This window comes from Alexandromys fortis, unplaced genomic scaffold (genome assembly GCF_014885135.2).
Source record: "Alexandromys fortis isolate MF-2015 unplaced genomic scaffold, M_Fortis_MF-2015_v1.1 scaffold_20, whole genome shotgun sequence".
Classification (NCBI taxonomy): domain Eukaryota; kingdom Metazoa; phylum Chordata; class Mammalia; order Rodentia; family Cricetidae; genus Alexandromys; species Alexandromys fortis.
In genome coordinates this window covers 6,972,610-6,991,882 of record NW_026067903.1, presented here as the reverse complement: position 1 = coordinate 6,991,882, position 19,273 = coordinate 6,972,610, and the positions used below count along the sequence as shown (strand labels likewise).

At 48.6% G+C, this 19,273-nt stretch overlaps 1 long non-coding RNA gene and 1 other non-coding gene across 2 annotated transcripts in view; both read right to left on the bottom strand.

Moving 5' to 3' along the window:
* The window catches only part of LOC126496889 (uncharacterized), a 319,257-nt gene that overhangs the window by 182,467 nt on the left and 117,517 nt on the right, over positions 1 to 19,273 (bottom strand). The window lies entirely within an intron of this gene.
* On the bottom strand, positions 1,616 to 1,751 carry LOC126497024 (small nucleolar RNA SNORA29). Its single transcript, XR_007590508.1, has one exon. It is a non-coding gene; the product is annotated as a small nucleolar RNA SNORA29 (small nucleolar RNA).

Genomic DNA, 19,273 nt, shown 5'->3' with positions numbered 1-19,273 from the left:
ACCTTGTTGGGTACCGACCCTGGGTCCTGTGAGCTGCTACAGCAGGTGTGAGCGATCTGGGGCTTCTGCCTGCCTGGGAGCTGGGGTGATGACCTGACTGTCACCCAAACACGCCACCCTAAGCCCCATCTTTCCCAGAACCCCTGTACATCCTGGCAGATGACCAAGGGTCTAGAGTCCCTGCCCTTCCTGGCAGGAAGCCAAGGGACTAGGGGCTAGCTGCTTCTGTGACCTGAGCACTGTGGTAGTGACACTGGCTGTCAGTCAGGGCCAAATCTGGTCTAATAAGACACCTTCCCTGCCTTGCACCCCGCAGATAAATGTTAAGTGGAAGAATAGATGTGTGCAAAGAGAGGCACGGGAAATGGGAAAGAAGGAAGAATAGGGCAAGAAGGGGGCAGGAGAGAGAAATAAAGAGGGGAGAGAGGCAGAAAGGAGAGAGGGACGGGAAGGGGAAAAGAAGGATCACTGAGACAGGGATGGGAAGAAAGAAGCTGGGGAGGAGGAAGGAAGGGATAGGAAACGGAAGAGTGAGGAGGAAAGGGCAGAAAAAGAAAGGGGAGGTAGAAGTAAGGGGAGAGAAGAACAAAGAAGGGGAAAACGGGAAGGAAAATAGGGAGAGGGGAACTGGGGAGGAGTAGGGAGAGGAGGAAAGAAAGGAACGAGGGAGGGAGGGAGGAGGAAGAGTGGAGAGAGAGAAAAGAGGAAAGGAGGAAGAAAGGGAGGAAAGAGAAGGAAGGGGGAAGAGGAGGGAAGAAAGGGAGAGGGGGAGAAAGAGTTAAGAAGGGAAAGAGGAAGAGAGGGAGGGAGGGAGGGAGAGGAAGAGTGGAGAGAGAGAAAAGAGGAAAGGAGGAAGAAAGGGAGGAAAGAGAAGGAAGGGGGAAGAGGAGGGAAGAAAGGGAGAGGGGGAGAAAGAGTTAAGAAGGGAAAGAGGAAGAGAGGGAGGGAGGGAGGGAAGGAGGAAGGGAGGGAGGAAGGGAGAGAGAGAGAGAGGCCAGAAAAGGAGGAAGGAGAGAGGTCTCCATCAGATTTTCAATGACAGGGAACTGAAGCAGGGAAGTGAAACTGAGGAGCCACCCAGTGACACACCCAGTGACACACCCAGAGACACACCCAGTGACATCTGGTTCTCTTGGAAGACCTGAGAGGCTGGGAAGTCAAAACCAGCCCAGGCTCCACCCAACACCCCACTTCCCACTCCACGCCCACACCACCCACCCTTTACTTCCCACCCCTGGTTCCCACCCCTGGTTCCCACACCCTCACTCCTTCCCTCCATCTCCCACCCCTCACCTCCACTCTCAAGGAGAAGCCACAACAGAGAAGAGTAGGGTAGAAGTGAGGTCAAAATCAGCATAAAGAAGAAACCAGTGACAGAGAGGAAGGAAGAACACACTGACCTAGGGCTGCTGGCTAACAAGGGATGGGGGGGGGGCAGTCCTCACTGTGTGAATGAGCAAAGGCGCACCATACTGACCTCACAAAAGTGTCACCTGTTTGTAGAGATTCATCACTGAGCCTCTGACCTTTTCAGCCCACGTCCTTCCTTGGAAATACCATCTTTCTTAATAAATGGTCTCCTTTTCTTTTCTTTTCCTTTTTCTTTCTTTTTTTTCCTTTTCTGTTCAGTCATTTCATATGGGGGGACGACATGGAAAAACCCTCTCTCTCAGATCACGGCACTTTTTATCTACCCCATAAGCACAGCCACTAAAATCTACTAGGAGAAAATGTGGTAGTCAAATGGGAAAAAAATGGTCTCTTCTCCCATTATCCATATGTCTGTCCTTGGTCCAGTTCCTTTTTCCTTGACAGAAAAACCAAACAAAGCACCTAGAAATCCCAGTAATGTCCCCCAGACCCCAATGTGTTATATTATGTATCTATAACAACATGCTGAAGTTAGGCCCAGCTGTGGCCCAAGATGACTGGCTACCTCAACCACCAGACAGGGGACCCAGCAGCCTGGATGAGTGCAGGCCCTAGCTGGACTTCTTCCCACTGCTGTGGACTCTAGACTCACAACCTGTGCCTCTGGCAGTCCCAACAAGTCAAGTTCAGCCACCTACTCTCAATAGACCAACTTAAAGCATCAGATTAATAGTGAAAAGACAGGCAAGGTGACATATTCAGTGTCAACACATTGAAAGAGAGAGCTCGGCCTTCCCAGTCAAGCTGTAGCCCAGCCACCACTGCCTCGCCTTCATCTCGGCTCCATTCCCCTACAAGGTGATCCAACAAATTAAAGATCTCTTTCCAAGGGAAAAGTTTACCCTCTATCTGGCATAGACATGAGCCCTTTTCTTTTCCCGACATGAGATTCTTGGGGCGCTTCAATTGGGGGATCTATAGTCTGATTTCCAAAGAGAGGGGAACAGGGTCTCCTTAGTATATCCTCATTCTTGCCAGCCCAGTTACATCAGCATCTCAGTGCAGAGACAGCGCCCTACCCTGTATGCTCCCAACCCAGAACAGGCAAGGAAGGGGCTGCAGGTCATCCAATGGGAGGTGGGGGTGAGGGGGATGACCAGTGTAGGCTCAGAAAGGTCTGAGGTTGGAGGGTTACACTGAAGCAGGTTTTCCCTTTGTATAAGAAGTTTATTATAAGAGTTATTAATGCCCTGGACAGACAGAAGGACAACAGCATGGCATAGCTTCTGAGGATAGCTCAAGCTCCAATGCCATAGGTAGAAAGACAGCATGAGTTCAGGTTCTCAGGTAGAGTAGAAGCCATCTCTACTGAATTGCAGAAAGGGGGGGTAAGTTGCAGGGCATGAGCTTGCTTGCAGCCAGGCTGTCCCTGATGCCTGGGTAGCAGGAGAGGGCAAGGAATTCTGGGTAAGGAATGTGTTGATGTAGGAAGGTCATTGGTTAATTATAATAAAGAAACTGCTTGGCCCTCATAGGTTAAAACATAGGTGGGAGGAGTAAACAGAAGAGAATGCTGGGAGGAAGAGGAAGTGAGCAGAAAGGCCATGCTCCCCTCTCCTGGGCAGATGCACGCGATGAAGCTCTGACCCAGGATGGACGTAGGTTAAGATCTTCCCTGGTAAGCCACCTCGTGGGCTACACAGATTATTAGAAATGGGCTAGTCCAGGTGCGAGAATTAGCCTGTAAAGGCTAGAGTTAATGGGCCAAGCAGTGTTTAAAAGAATACAGTTTGTGTGTTGTTATTTCAGGGCATAAGCTAGCACGCGGCCGGGGTGCTGGGGACGCAGCCCCTCTTCTCCTATTACTACAATGTGTGACTCTAGCATACAGGGGATGAAGGGTACATCTAGTTGAAGTCTCTCCATTTTAAGATGAGGGAATGTGGGCACCTGTGACCAGGTCTGGAAACATCCTTGGGGCTATTTGGAAAGAGTGTGGAGCCTTTAGGAGGTGGAGCCTCAAAGAAGGAAGTAGGAAGTCCACATAGCCCCACCTGCTGTTCTCTCTCTGCTTCCAGAGTTCCTATATGAAGTGATTAGCGCTTCCTGCCCTTGCCACCAAGTTCTCCCCACCATGATGGAGCCCATCCCTCTAGAGCTGTAAGCCAAGATAAACATTCTCCCTGTAAGTTGTTTTGTCTGGGTATGCATCGCAGCAACAGAAACGACACCAGCTTCAATCGGGAGAGTCCAGTCCTTGTGAGCCAGTGCAAGCACATTGAGATTAAGTCCCAGCTATGAATAGGTGGCATAGGAACATTCTAGGTGGGACTCTCCAGGCCTTCTAAGACAAGGCCCAGCAGAGAGTTAGGTCCAGAAAGCCTATGTCTCCCGCCCTAGATCATAGCTCTGCCAGATGAACTGCTCAAGAGCCAGACAAGCTCTGAGAAGACCTGGGGTAACGGCCTCCAGCTGTCCCAGGTATGCAGTACTTCCTCTGGAAGATGCCCCAGAGTGCTCTGGGCTCTTCCTGTTTCTAAGACACAGGCCTACCACAGAGGGCTCAGAAACAGACCATGTGGCATCAGCATCTGGGTGTATGCATGTGTGTGTATGTGTGTGTATGTGTGTGTGTGTCTGGGACAGGCGGGCCCAGCACAGTTTTTGGATGACCCTCTCTGATTTCCCCAACTAGATAGGGGTAGGGTTCTAGTTTGATTTCTATTGCTGTGATAAAAAAAACAAACAACAACAACAACAACAAAAACCTCTGACCAGAAACAAGTTGGTTGGGAAGGAAGGACATAGCTTATTTCCTCTTGTACTTCCAAATAACAGTCCTTCACGAAGGGAAGTCAGGGCAGGAACCTGGAGGCAGGAACTAAAACCGAAACCATAGAGGAATACTGCTTGCTTTTTTACACAACCCTGCCCAAGAATGGAACTGCCCGCTTTTTTACACAACCCATAGGCCCCTGCCCAGAAATGGCACTGCCCAGAAAATGTCACACAGTCATGCCCATAGACCAATCTGACAGAGTAAATTACTCAGCTGAGGTTCCCTCTTCCTGGGCGACTAGAGTTTTTTTCAAGTTGACAAAAAAAACTAAACAGTAGAGGTGATTCTATAACCCTGCAGAATCAAAGAGGCGACGAGGAGCCAAGAAGCTGGCTCGGTGAGTAAAGGGCTCGCTGCCTAACATGGAGATCTGAGCTCAGATCCCCAACAACCATGGAAAATGCTGGGCATGGCCGCCTGTGCCTGTAATCACAGGACTAAGAAGACAGAGACAGGAGCATCCTGAGGGCATGCTGATCCTGTCCTAGCACACACATCGCACACCACAGGCTCCTCAGAAAAGAGGTTGATGGGTCCTGGGGTGGGGTGGGGAGCAGGAACACTCTTGGGAGAAGCACTCACCCCACCTATAATAAACTGCTGTCCTTAACATCTACTGGATTTTTGTCCCTGGAAATGGAGCAACAAATTTCAGATGAGTTTAGAATCATTTTAAAAAGAAAGAAAGAAAAAGAGAGAGAGAGAGAGAGAGAGAGAGAGAGAGAGAGAGAGAGAGAGAGAGAAAGAAAGAAAGAAAGAAAGAAAGAAAGAAAGAAAGAAAGAAAGAAAGAAAGAAAGAAAAAAGCTTTAGGAGCTGGGAGACATGGCTCAGTCAATACATGCTTGCCAGTATATGCATGAGACCCCACATCCAAAATACACTGAAAAGGCCCAGCACTGCAGTGTATACCAGGGCTGGGAGGGGGAACAGGTGGAACTCTGGGAGCTTAGTGGCCAACCAGAATGCCAAATGAGGAAGACCCAGGCCCATGGGAAATCCTGTCCCAAAAATCAAACAAAAAACTCAATAGCAGCAACAACAGAAAGGAGGGAAGCTGGAGAGACAGTTTATCAGTTAGGAGCCCGTCATGTTCTTCCAGAGGACCTGAGTTCTATCCTCAGAATCAGGTAGCTCACAACTGGCTCTAACTCCAGCTCCAGAATACCTGGCACCCCCTTCTGCCCTCTGAAGACACCCACACACGTGGCATACAGATACACACACACACACACACTCGTAAAAAATAATAATAATTTTAAAATGCGGGAGGCTGATGAGATTGCTCGGTAGTAAAGCTAATCCAAACCTAAAATCCTGAGTTCAATACCCAGGATGCACATGGTGGAAAGGAAAAAAATAAATACTGGCACTCGAAAGTTGTTCTCTAATGTTTGCCTGCTTAAAACCAGACATTTGTGTGGCAAGGCCAGTAGTGGCCCGGGGACAGGGTCTTGGAGGAGTTTCAGTTTCCGAGCCTGAGAACTCAACTCTCCTTTCCCTGAAGGGCTATGACTGCTGAGCGCTTAGTTGGTGACACGCGAGCTATCCTGTGTTTCTTCTGTGAAATGTTTCTTGATTAGCTTCCTGCTGACTTTATCCCACCTTACGATGGCTTTCTGCCAACCCTGACCTATTTTTCCGCTGAAAACTGTATATAAGAGGCTGTCCTTCTTAATACACTTATTTAACGTAAGACAGGCTTGAATGAGACCTCCTGACCCCCTTTCCTAAATTCTTTCACTTCGGATTCAGTGGTTCTTCCTCTCAGAAGGTCATAACTCAATCTGCATGCTCCCCCGAAAGCAAGCCAAGAGGTGCATGGTCCCCTGCAGGCAATCCAAGAGGCTAACCCAATCTGGATGGTTCCCTGCAGGCAAGCCAAGAGGCTAACCCAATCTGGATGGTCCCCTACAGGCATGGCCAGAGGCTAACCTAATCTAGATCATTCCCTACAGACATAACCAGAGGCTAACTTAATTTGGATGGTCCCCCGCAGGCATGCTCAGAGGCTAACCTAATCTAGATTGTTCCCCACAGACATAATCAGAGGCTAACCTCATCTGGACAGTCCCCCACAGGCATGCCCAGAGGCTAACCTAATCTAGATTGTTCCCCACAGACATAATCAGAGGCTAACCTCATCTGGACGGTCCCCCAACAGGCATGCACAGAGGCTCTCCTAATTTGTTTGGTTCCCAACAGGCATGCCCAGAAGCTTCTTTTGTGACTCTAGGTCCTGTCAAATTGATAGTCGACAGAAACAACACAAATGGTATCTTCACATCATTGGCCTTGCAAAAATCCCATCATGCATCTGATACAATGCCGTATTAGGAAACTCTATATAAGGGCAGAAAAGAGGAATAGACTCCATTCTGGGACAATCCCAACCTCTTTCTAGAGTTTTCTGCCTTTCCCCATCTTAACTCATGAATAGTCTTCCACCACTAAAGTCTGTCCATAAATCAAGCTATGAAAAAAATCCCATGATGCATTGTAAAGTATTATTATTACTATCATCATTATTATTATCATTGAACATGCATAAGTCACAATGTACATGTGGGGGCCTGTAGAGTTGACTCTTTCCTTCCATTTTCTCATGGCTTCTGGGGGGTAAACTGGTCCATGTAAACTGGTCCATTAAGCTCTGAATGCTTTACTTAGGGCATCATCTTGCATGCCTGATCTTGATCTTCTGATGCTGGGGATTGGATGTAGGGCTTCATGATGATTAATCTTGGTTGTCAGCTTGGAGATTTGTCTCTGGGTGGGTGGGTTAGGGTACTCCTAGAAGAATTGACTTACTAGGGGTTCTCCCCCATGGCAGACTGCACCTTCAGGTAACAGCCTTCAGGTAAGGATTTTTGAGGTTGGAAACTTTGCCTTTCGCATAATTGCCTTCACTGCAATAAAGAAACACTGCATCTGCTCTTACTGTGTCCGCTACTGCCACCATCCTCCAATGACATCAGAACTTAGCTTCTTCAACTTTGACTTTGGTTCCGCCAGGAACTAAGTATCTATGGCTATCTAAAAATCTAGAGGATTTCTATTGGGCCTTCAGTCCCAAGTTGGGACAACTGAGGCATCCAACCTCATGGACTGAGTGTGACCGGGTTCTCAGCCTCTTCCGTATAAAGACAACCATTGTTAGACTACCCAACCAGAATCATATAAACCAGAGCTTTCTTCCTATACACTCAGTTCCGCTCCTTAGAGAACCCTAACACACTAGCAAGCGCTCTATCAGCTGAGCTATTTCTTCAGCCCCACCCCCACCCCTTTCCTAGTCAACCAGCTGTTCTTCATTCCAAGTCATCTGGAAACAGTTTTCTGCAAATAAGTCAAGATACAGACATCACCTGACTGGAGTATGCAAAAGAAGAGCTCAGGCAGCCTGCACGCAGGGCTGAGCTGCCTCTTTCGTGTGGCCCGAGACCAGCTGTAACATTTTCCAGCTTCCAGTCCTTCTCCTGGGCTCCATGAACAGTGACTTCCTAAACCAGAGAGCTTCAGGGTTCAGCTTTAAAAAATTCTTTCATCTGTAAAAATACTTATTTTGTCTCCGAGTTTCCCATTGCTTTGACTAGGTGGACCTTGTACGTCTATAGGAAACATTTCTGCACTAATCCTTCCTGGACCCCTATGCTGCCTCTCTGACTGACATCTTGGCTCTTTCAAGGAAGAAGAGTTTTGTCTGAAAAAGAAACTACTTCTTCCTTTATTTTAATTTTCTATTAGATCCTGGAGAGATGGCTCATAGGTTAAGAGCACATGCAGACAACCTGATTAGGTTCCCAGCACCCACACTGGGCTGCTTACAACCACGTGTAATTCCAGCTCTAGGCACCCAATACCCTCTTCTGACCTCATGCATACACACTCATGTATACATGCCTACACACACACACACACACACACACACGTTAAATTAAAATAAATCTTTTACATTTTGTTAATTTATTGATTGGTTTACTTATTTAACATGTGTGTTCCTGTGGGTGTGCCACGGTGGACCTGTGGAAGTCCCTGGACAATACGGGGCTCTTGGTTGTGTCTTTCCACCATATGGGTCCCAGGGATTGAACTGAGGTCATCTGGCTTTGAGGCGGGCACCTTTACCCACTGAGCCATCTCACCAGCCTGTGCCTTCCTTCAAGTCCAGTAGGTTTCTCCATCATTGTTGGATTTTTTTCCTCCTGTACTTCATCCTTTCCCACTTTATTTATTTACTGCTCCATCTGAGATCAGAGCCTCTGAGTTGTTTTTTGTAAGGTTTATAATTATGTTGCTAATGCTTCCGTTTGTTAGCAGGGACTGCCTCCTGCTTTTATCCCCACCGCTTCTATTCACTCGTTCAATTTCACATCTTGGGTTACTACTTGGGAGCATTTTTCTATTCCTAATTATTTAAAATAGAAGTCCGTCTGTTCAGAGGAATGCTTTCTGTTTTAAATCACTTTAGAATATTGATTCTCCTCTTCAAATTTATCTGCAGAGGTCTGTTTATCATGTTATACCTATTTTATTCAAATTATCTCTACTTCTTTATGGCTGACATTAAGGAAAAACTTCAGGAGGCTATTGTGCAGGAGTGGGCTCCTACAATGGTCCCCCAGAAAACTGGATAAAATACCAAAGTGGGCATGAAGGAGGTGGTTCACCAGTAAAGTACTTGTCATTGGAGCATGAGGGCCTGAGTTCATTTCCCAGAGCCCAGGTAAGACCTGAGTCAGTGGAGATCAGGCCCAGCTCCATCACGAGACAGATGGCAAAGTCTTGCCCCACTCCCAAGGCGGATTTGGGAGGAAGGAGGGCTCTATGGCGTCATCTGAAACTTCTACTATACCATGTCAGGCAGGAGAAATTGGAGGGGGAAGGAGATGAGACATGAGAAGAAGTTGAAGTCTTCCTAGGGGTGGTCCCACCTTCCTGAAGGGTGGTCCTTGGCCAGGCCATTGTCCGTGACTGGATGGAATGTTAAGTCTCACCCCTGGCCAGAGATTTCATTCTCTTAAGTCTTATTGCTACTGTAACAATTCTGTCCATATTTCAGCCCCTCCAAGAAGACCGAATTCCAGGATCATTCCCCACCCTTCCTGTGGATACGCCCCAGCTAGTCGGTGGGAGTGAGCTCAGGGCTGCAAAGCTCCCAGGTGAGCAGTTCCTGACCAACTGCCTCTACCATGAACTCAGAAACAATGCCTGGGGTCTGGATCATGAGGGCAGCGGGAAGGGCAAGTCCCCATGCAGAAGGGGCTGGACACGGAGAGGACATATGCTTCTGCCCACCCCAGCCAGGCAATGTTGTCCTTGGAAGAGGAAGGGCGACCCCCTATTCTCAGGGCTCCCCAGCTGGGCTCAGGAATCACCTCGCAATTGGTGGCCTGACCCCACAGAAACTAGACTGACCAGAGGCTTCCAATTCCTCTCTCACAGGCAGCTGCTGCTCTCCTCCTCCCTGAGCTTCTTAGGAAGGGAAGGGAGGAGGCCTATCACTCCATAGAAGCCTGTCTGTCTGTCTGTCTTCCTTCCTTCTTTGCTTCTTTCCTTTCCTTCCTTCCTTTCTTTCTTACTCTCTATTATTTCTGTTTGTATAATGCAGGCATCCTGAGAGACATTTTGAGATCTTCTTAGATGTGTGTGTGTGTGTGTGTGTGTGTGTGTGTGTACAGGCTCGTGTGTGTTTCAATAGACAACCTTGATGTCTATTGAAATACAAGGTAGTCATCATCTACCTTGTATTTGTCTTGTTTTTGAAACAGTGTCTCACTGGCCTAGGCTTGTTGATTCAGGCTGACTAATAGAGAACAGAGATCTATTCTATTTCACCAACACTGAGATTATAAGTATGTTCCACCTGCTTTTATTTCATTTTTTAAAGTGGAGTCTGGGGATTGAACCCAGGTCTTCATGCTTGTGTAGACAAAGTTCCTTACAGGCTGAGCCATCTCCCCTGCCCCTTGGGGTCATTTTTATAATAAAAACACCAGAAAGAAAAGCTTTGGGAAGAAGGTAAGACTACCCCAGTAAGAATACCAGTACTCCATTTTTCTCCCCATTTTTGCCTTTGCTAAAAGCACAATAGACAGCTTCTAAATATCAGAGGTAGCTCCACGGTGTGCGAAATAAATTATGCGGTAGGTGGCTTAATCACAAGGCCACTCTTCTCCTCACACCTTAGAATGCATTCTGACAGGGATGCTACGTTAGAGGAATCAAGATGTTCTCGAGTCCATTTTCTAACTGCTCTCAAACAACAGGAGACTAATTCAAGTCATTTCTGCTAATCAGCTCAGGGTCTGAGACTGTCACAAGATGGAGGTCACAGGCCCGAGGCAGCCTCTGCAGCAGCTGCTGCTGAGTGCCTATCTCTGCAACCTCGCCTCCATCCGGGAAATGGCACCGCAGCTTTGTGGCCGCAGTCACTGGACAGTTACTCACCTTCCTGGTTCCCAGCAGACCGCAGAGATTAGGAGACAGCTTCTTAGTGGCTATCTCAAGGTCCTCAGAAGCTAGCACTTGCCTGTATAATACGTAGCACAAAAGGAGGTCTCAAAGTATCTTTGGGTTAATGGGAATGTAGTTCATTTGGCAGAGTGTTCATCCAGCCTTCAGAAAGCCCTGGGCTTGATCCCAGCAGTAGGTGTGGCGGCATATGCCTGTTATGCCAGCACTCAAGAAGTAGCAGCAGGAGGATCAGAAGTTCAAGACCATCTTGGCTCTGTGCAAATTCAACAGCAATCTGGACTCTGCCTCAAAAAAAAAAAAATACTGCTTATCTGAGTGCGCAGGTTTATGTGGCTCAACCTGACTCTCATCACCTTGCTACAAAACCATAGTATAACTGCTCTTTGGCAACAGAAGCATAAGAAGTAGCCATTGCCAAGTCATAGACCTGCTTCCTGCCAGTGATTGACACATCTCACTATGGTTAATAACCACAGTGGGCCTCACTCAGAAGACACCTGCAGCGTCAGGCAGAACTGCTCTGTCTCCTAATAGCTTTTGGCTCCCTTAGGCACGATTTATTATTCCTCAGTTACCTCAACTGTGAAATGACAAATTTTATATTGGCATGGTTGTGCTATGGAGTAGATCAGTTCATGGGCAAAGAACAGAGCAAGATAATAATGAAAACAATGATTGTTATGATGATGACCGACAGTGGCAGTAGAGATGGTGATGATGATAATAATGGTGTTGAGGATGGTGATGGTGGGAGTAGTGATGATGATGATGATGATGATGATAAAAACAGTGAAGGCGGTGGTGGTGGTCATGATAATGATGGTGATGGTGGGAGTAGTAATGATGATTATGTTGATGATGTTGATGATGATGATGATGATGATGATGAAAACAGTGAAGGCGGTGGTGGTGGTCATGATAATGATGGTGATGGTGACGGTGACAGAGTGGTCATGATGGTGATGGTAATGGTGGGGATGGGGAAGATGGGATGATGAGAGTGGTGGAGAGGAAGATGTTGCAGATGATTGGGATGAGTAATAGGGAGACAATAAGGATGACGGGGATGATGGGGAGTGAGGTGATAGAGATGATGGGGAGGATGAGGATGGAGATAATGTGGGTAACGGGAAGGGCGGTAGAGATGATGATAGGTGTTGGAGGTGGAGGCAGTTGTGATGGTGATGATGATGAGGGTGGGGGAGAAGGGGTGATGGAGATGATGGGGAGGAAGATGACAGGATGACTGAAACAAAGAGTGGGAAGATGGTCAAAATGATGGGGTTATGAGGCTAGGGACAATGGAGGCAAAGGCAAAGGTGGTAGAGATGGTGATCGCCGTGGTGGTGATGGTGATTTGTGCTTCACAAGGTCCAAGTTGCTGAGACTGACCTGCAGGACTCTAGGAACTGACCTAACTGGGATAGCAAGGGAATGAAGAAATGACAGACGCACAGGCACACAGGCAGGAAAGCTGGGATCGATGATGTTTTCTGACAGAGAAGCCGCGGCCCACGGAAGCTCAGTATTTTTATTACATGCAGTTGCACAGGAAAACAAGAGTACTGCAAACAGGCAAACAAGGAATTTGGGTCATTATACACAGCTGAACAAGAAGATGAGGTTATTACATACAGCTAAATAAGGAGATGGGGTTATTGTAAAAAGTTGAATAAGGAGGTGGGGTTAATATATACAGTTCAACAAGAGGTAGATTATTATACACAGCTGAACAAGGAGGCAGGGTTACTCTATACATCTGAACAAGGAGGTGGGCTATTATATACAGCTGAACTGGGAGGCAGGGTATTATACAGAGATAAACAAAGAGGTGGGGTTATTTTATGCAGCTGAGCAAGGAGGGTGGGCTCAGTCTCTGTAGGGGAGCAGCTTTCCGGCCATAAACCCCTGAAAAGATAAAGCAATGGTGGATATTTCTTCACACACTGCCACCACTTGAACTCAGACCCTTGAGGAAGGTTTTGTCATCCCTCTGAGCCTCACCCAGGGAAGGTTTTGCCACTCATATGTGCCATAAGGGTCCTTGACATGGCAGTGTCCATGCCAAACAATACACATTGCCCCAGGACTTCACTCTCTCCCTACACACACATATAAAGAAGAGCAGAATGAAAAATCCTAGCCATTCAAAAGGCAGTCCTCTTTCTATGTACCCCACCTCCTCTTCCTGACTGTCATTCCAATGCTCAACATGCATCTCATATCGCATTACTCCCTTGGCAGCCTGACGCTCGTCTTCCTCCCAGGGCACGGGTCCTCCTCCTGCCCGCCACGGTTTTATTTACTTTCCCTGTTTAAGCACCTTTGCATCTGACCTCCACACCACCCCCAGATGATGAGCTGCTGCGAGGGAGGCGCATTGGTGTGTGAATAACCAGAACTGCTCACATCTGCAACATCTGGCCCCACAGCACTCTGAGGAGCTAATGAAATATTCAGAGGCTGGCCGCTACAAATTGGGATACAGAGGTCCCACCCTCCCTTTGCTTTCAATTTCCTTTTTTCAGAGTTTAGTTCTCCAATATCAATTTATGTTTGTGATAAATATTTTAGCACTCTGCCTGCCAGACTTGCAACACAGGGGTGGGGTGCTCTAAGCTGCCAAGCCCCAGAGCTTCTGACCACTCAGCCAGCCAACCTGGACCCCACACAGGGAAGATTCCTGGGAGGGCTCTATCCTGCATTCCTACTGCTCCTGGAAAAGACCTCTCCCTTTGGCTTGTCCTTTGTGTTCAATCAAAGACCACACCACCACCCTAATTCCTCCCGAGCAGTTCTCTACCCATCCTGAGACTCTTTCCCAGTGCCAGGTCACCTGTCACATTAACTGAGATCACAGTCACTGGCTCCGTCACAATTTCCATGTCTGAATGTGCCCTCCCTCCAAGTCTCCTTCCCTCATAATGCCACAGCATACGCTAGGGAGGCGGCTCAGTGAGCATGGAACTTACTGCACAAACACAAGGTTCTCAAGTTCAGTCACCAGAAGTCATGGAAAAATGCTGGTGTGTGGTGTGTGTGTCTGTGACCTCACCACTGTGGAAGGGGAATTTTAAGGATCCTTGGGGCTTAGTGGCCAGGTAATCTGTCTAGCCTAGTTGGAAAGTTCCAGGCCAGTAAGAGACCCTGTCTCAATAAACCATGTGAAACAAACCAAGGTGGATGGTGCAGAGGAATGGCACCTGTTGTTGGCCTCTGACTCCACATGCACATGATTTCCCTGAACACACAAACACATACACACACACAAACACACACACAACAACAACAACAATAAATAAATCAACCCGATGGTGTCAGTTCCCACCCAGCTTGAAGCTCTCCGAAGGATCCATCTCTCCATAATTTGAAACCCAAACGTCCCCCATCCCATGCAGCCCATTAGGTCTGGCCAGCAGATACCAGCGTGTCAAAGGTCTGCTGGAGGCCCCCCTGTCCTCTTTGGTGGCGGCTCAGCCTCTACCTGGATCTCTTGTCCCACTGTCCACCACCATCACCCCTTGTCTGCTGTATCCCGTATCCAGGCGACAACAACAGCCGGGTCCTGCCTGGATCACTCATCCATCCTTGGAAGGGAGCATGAGCATTGAGGAAAAAAAAAAAACAGAGATACAAAAGAAAAGACAGAGAGCCAGGGTAGGGTCGGAGGTCAGCCCAATGAATACTGAATGAATTTATTTCTCATAGGCTTTATATAGCCCCATCCAAAGAGGAGGGGTAAGGCAAAAGATGTCTTTCCCATGATACAAGGAACAAAGTAATCACCTTCTCAATACCCAAAGCATCAAGTAACCACCCTAGGTCAAAACATCCTGTTAGTAGCCACACCTTGGGTCAAACCTCCTTGAAGGAGCAAGAATAGGCCTGAACTCTCTGACCTTTGATCAAGGTGTAATGATTTCACATCTGTGGGCTACCCCATTTGTCCAGCCAAAGACTGGCCCAGGACCTAGTAGGATATCAATATGTGGTTATCAAAGCAGCTAGACCAAGACCAGCAGAGAATCCTGTTGCAAGATCAGAGGAAGTAACCTTGGAGTTGAGCCTGGTCCATACTCTGTCCCTGTCCATTTTCCTATAGATACCCAGGGTTTCCTGGCTTCGCCCAGTCAACCCTACTTCTTCTCATCTTTCTCTATTTTCTTCTCTTCTTTTCAAGACAGGTCTCATGTTTCCCACAAAAGACTCAAATTCACTATGTAGTCAAGGATGGCCTTGAACCTTTGATCCTCTTGCCTTGAGTTCTATGAATGCAGGTAGCTGGCTAGAGAAAGGTCCTGCTTCTAATGCACTTGCTGATGTGAGCATCAAATAACGATGTGGAGGGAAGGGCTGCCCCAGATTTTTGCTCAGAACCTCTGTAACAGGGAGAAGGTCTCCACTGAAAGGAGTTTCCCAAAATTCACTGCTAAAATTGAAAAGAGCCTACCACCTTCTCTTGGGGACTTTGTGCAACCCAGTGCATGCAAACCAAGGTCCCACCTGGCAGAAACTGCTGTGGGACAGGGTCGGTCACCTGGCCAATTTCTACAATAAGGTTGAGAGAAAAGCTGAGCTCAGTCACACCAATTCTCCGCAAATGCTTACTTCTCCCACAAAAGCATGCGTATTCCACGCTTATTTTTGTAATCAGCCTAGTGCTTCCCAACTACTCCTGAGCTGGCAATTAGCTCTATGCCCCCTGGGAAAAGGCGGGCAGTCCACACGTGTCTAACACATCTTGATAAAGCCATCTGTAGTCCAAGGAGAGTTTACACAGGTGTCAGCAGCTGCATGAACACCCACAGATGCCCCAGAGGCGGTGCAATCACCCATCACAGGGCTGCCTGTGTGGTTGTCCCCGGGGCTCCACAGCTGGCTGGTAACAAAGAGAAGAGTTGCCATTACAGCCAGATGGCGCGACCCCCAAGCCATGTGCTACTCACGTGGACAGGGCAGACCAGGCAAAAAGCCAGGAGCCTAGCTGCTGTAGCATGGCTTCCACTGGACTGTAGGGCTCCCTGAGGAGCCGCTCCATCTGAATCTTCACAAAGCCCCCCAGTTTCTGCCACTCTGCAGATCTTCTTGCCTGTCCATGGTGGAAAAAGTGCAGACACTGGCTGCAAGGCAGCAGAGGTAGGGGTGGGCTTGTTCTCAGGGCTCAGCCCTGCAAAGTTCCCCTTGGAAACGTTTTTCTTTTCTCCTCTTTCCATTCTTTCACGCAGGGCCCTGGTGCTGGCCCTTCTGCAGCCATCTGGGGACTTTCAGCCTTTACAAAAAGGTTGCTGTGCTGTCTGTCTGCCCACTGTCAGGTTTCCGGGATCCTCTGGGCTACTCTTGTCTAATACTATGTTCTCCTTGGTCCTTGGCTTCCTTAGAAATTTAGACCTTTCTAATTCCTGTACTTGGCCTCTCTCAATGAAGTTAGGGACAGAGCATATGTCCTTGCTGTCACCCACGGTGTCCCCAGGAGTTCCTTTAATCTTTTAGGGAATTTGACTCATAGAAAACCATATCCTTGACCACAACAGAAAACAATTTCTGAATAGACCAGCAGCAACGAGAACTAGGGTTTATTATCACACGTTTGAACATGCATTTTAAGCATGCAGGTTAACAGCAAAGGCTCTTGGGAAGAAATTATGATGCACCCAAGAGCACAGAGGCGCCCCGCTTCAGGTCTGAGCAGTCAGCAGCCACATCTGGGTGGTTCTCCAGCTACTCTGCCAAAAGTTGCTGAGAAACTCTTTCATTCACCTTTTCTCCTTCAATAAATGAGAGAACGGGTGGCTCTGGAGGGGCCTTGGGCGGAATTACAGCCAAAGTAAAACCAGGAGCGAGAGTTGCACCATGGAGTTAGGACCTGGCCTTTTCCGCTGGAGAGGAAAAAAAGACCTCAAAAATTGTTAACTGTGTTGGGATTCATGCGTCTCAGCCGGTGAGAAGCTTCAACCAGACTCCAGTGTGAGAGATCAGTTCCTGTCTCACGTCCCCCATCACACTCCTTCTTTTCTTCCCTGCCCCGCTTCAATCAAAATGCTGATAGTAGATGCCGAGTTTGGAAGGGCTCCACCCCCTTCTTGCCTCTGGTAGCATCTGTGGAGGGTGTTAGCTGTTGGGCTCATCCACCCACCCACCCAGCACACATTCGTCAGATAGACAGTGTAAGCCAAGCCTTTGGGTCAGATACCAGGGAACTCAAGGGTTGGGCGGGGGAGACCAGAAGTCACGTGATTCATCCTGGGGAGAGCCGATGGGGACGGGCAGCCTAACGTGGCAGCTGGGAGGAGCATCATGTGACACAGATCCTGCCCCAGGATCCACACTGCCAAACTAGGGTAGGAAGGGCTACCAGACACCTCTAACCTGTAGCCCGAGGGCTGCATAGCCAATTAAAGCTAAGAACCCCACCTAACCCAAAGCCATAAACTTACTTACAGCCTTAGGGAAATAGTTCTTGCAATGATCTTTTTAATTTTTGTTTGTGTGTGACTCGATTGAATGGCTCTCCAGTGCCACACTATAGACAAAATAGTGTCAGAATATCAAAAGATTAGCAGCCCTGGGACTCACTCCTCCAGATAAAGAAACCGAGGCTGTGATGACTGGCCAGGTGTGGGCCTTTCTCTGGGGCCTATTGACTTGTCCGCCTCTTGCTTTTCTCTCTTCCTGTATTCTCCGCCCCCTTCATCTCCTCCTCCCCTACCTGCTCTTCGGTGCAGCAGGTGCCTGTTCCCACTAAGTCAGACCTGCGACACACTATCTGATCAGCTAGAGCCTGTCCTAGGGGCCTGTAACTCGGACATGCCCCTCCATTCGTCCTCTGTCCACGCCTGACCAGGGGACCTCCAGGGAAGTCCACGCTGGGGAGCCTTTTGCCAGCAGCACAAAGAAGGCTGCTTCCCACCTCCAGTGCCCTGATGTCAGCGGCTGATAGCTCTGACTCCTCCGCCCACCCTTCCTCGCTTCACCTTTCTGAACCCCCTCCACTTGGGCTTCTGCCTTAGCCTCCCTCCACTTACTCATACCTTCAGATGCTGCCTCTCCCTCTACCTTTGCAAGAGGGGGTAAAAGTATCCGTAGGCGTGGAAGCCAGTTTCTGTGACGGCCTAGGCAAAATGCCTGGGCCGCCTGTCACATTTGATTTCAAAAGATAATTCTATTTTGAGCAAAGGAATAATGAAAAGACATCCCCATCTGTCCTGGAAAGAACTCTTCCTTCCTCCCAGAAGCCTGTGCTCCCCAGGCACCCGAGTTACCCTGGATGCCACAGCCCTGTGCCTTCCCAGGTATTATTCTCGCATTGCCGTGTGTTCACACCTGAGCCCTGGCCAGCATGGACTGTGCCCCTTGCTCTCAGTGAGCTCCTGTGCCCCCCTCCCTCTGGAAAGATCGGGTCCTTTCCTCCTGGGCACCCACACAGAGGTTGTCCCTTGAGGCCCATCCCTCTGTCTGACCCTGTCGTTGGTCTTAAGGCTCTTCTGTGCCAGCATGTGCAGGGTGGGCTGGTGTACGGAGACACAGCAGCATTTACCACATGAATGCGCCTGTAAGTGGACTGACTCACAGCAGCCCTGAAACAGAGGAAGGCAGGGCTGCTCACTGGTGGGTTAATTAAGAGCAGAAGCTGTGTGTGGATGGCGGCTGCTCTGCTGGGAGTTTCCCTACAAACCCGAAATGTACTGTACTATAGGGTATGCTAGGGGACTTGGAGCCACTGGTCAGCCATTGACCACTCCCGTCTCTGAACTCAAGCCCCAGCTCAGGCTGCTGGGGATGGGTTTGCCAGAGACCGTAAGATTCCTTCCATCCAATGTGCATGGCAGGATCTGAAAGCTGTGGGAGCATCTAAACCATAACCTCGCCCCCAGGGCGTCTGTCCTGGCCAATTTTAGGTTAATTTGACACAGGCTCGAGTTATTTGGAAGGAGAGAACCTCAACTGAGAAAATGTCCCTACCGGATTTTCTTGATTAACAATTGATGGGAGTGAGCCCAGCCCACAGCAGGTGGTGCAACCCCTGGACCTGTGGTCCTGGACTGTATGAAAAGGAGCTGAGCAACTCACTAAGCAGAGGGTGTTTTTTGTTGGTTTTTGTTATTGTTGTGTTGGTGTTGGTTGGTTGGTTGGTTGGTTGGTTGGTTGGTTGGTTGGTTGGTTTTTCAAGACAGGATTTGGAGCCTGTTCTGGAACTAGCTCTTATAGACCAGGCTGACCTCGAACTCACAGAGATCCGCCCGCCTCTGCCTCCCAAGTGCTGGAATTCCCATGAGCCACCACCCCTGCCTGGCTCTAAGCAGAGGTATCCCATGGCCTCTTCCCGCCAGTCTTGGCTTTCCTCAATGATTTGAAAGTTGTCAGTTGAAATAAGCCTTTACTCCCCAAGTTGTTCCTGTTCTGATGTTTTATCAGCGCAAGGGAAACCCTAACTACTACATCACCCGACAGCCCAGGGAAGCCTGCTGTGGCTGGCTTGGCTCTCGAAAGCATGAACAAGGTGAGCATCTCCTCTCCATTTCCCAGCAGTGGTCATCCCATCTGTTATCCATCGGCGTAGCCCTGGGGAGAAATGAGCCTGTGGTCCCAGC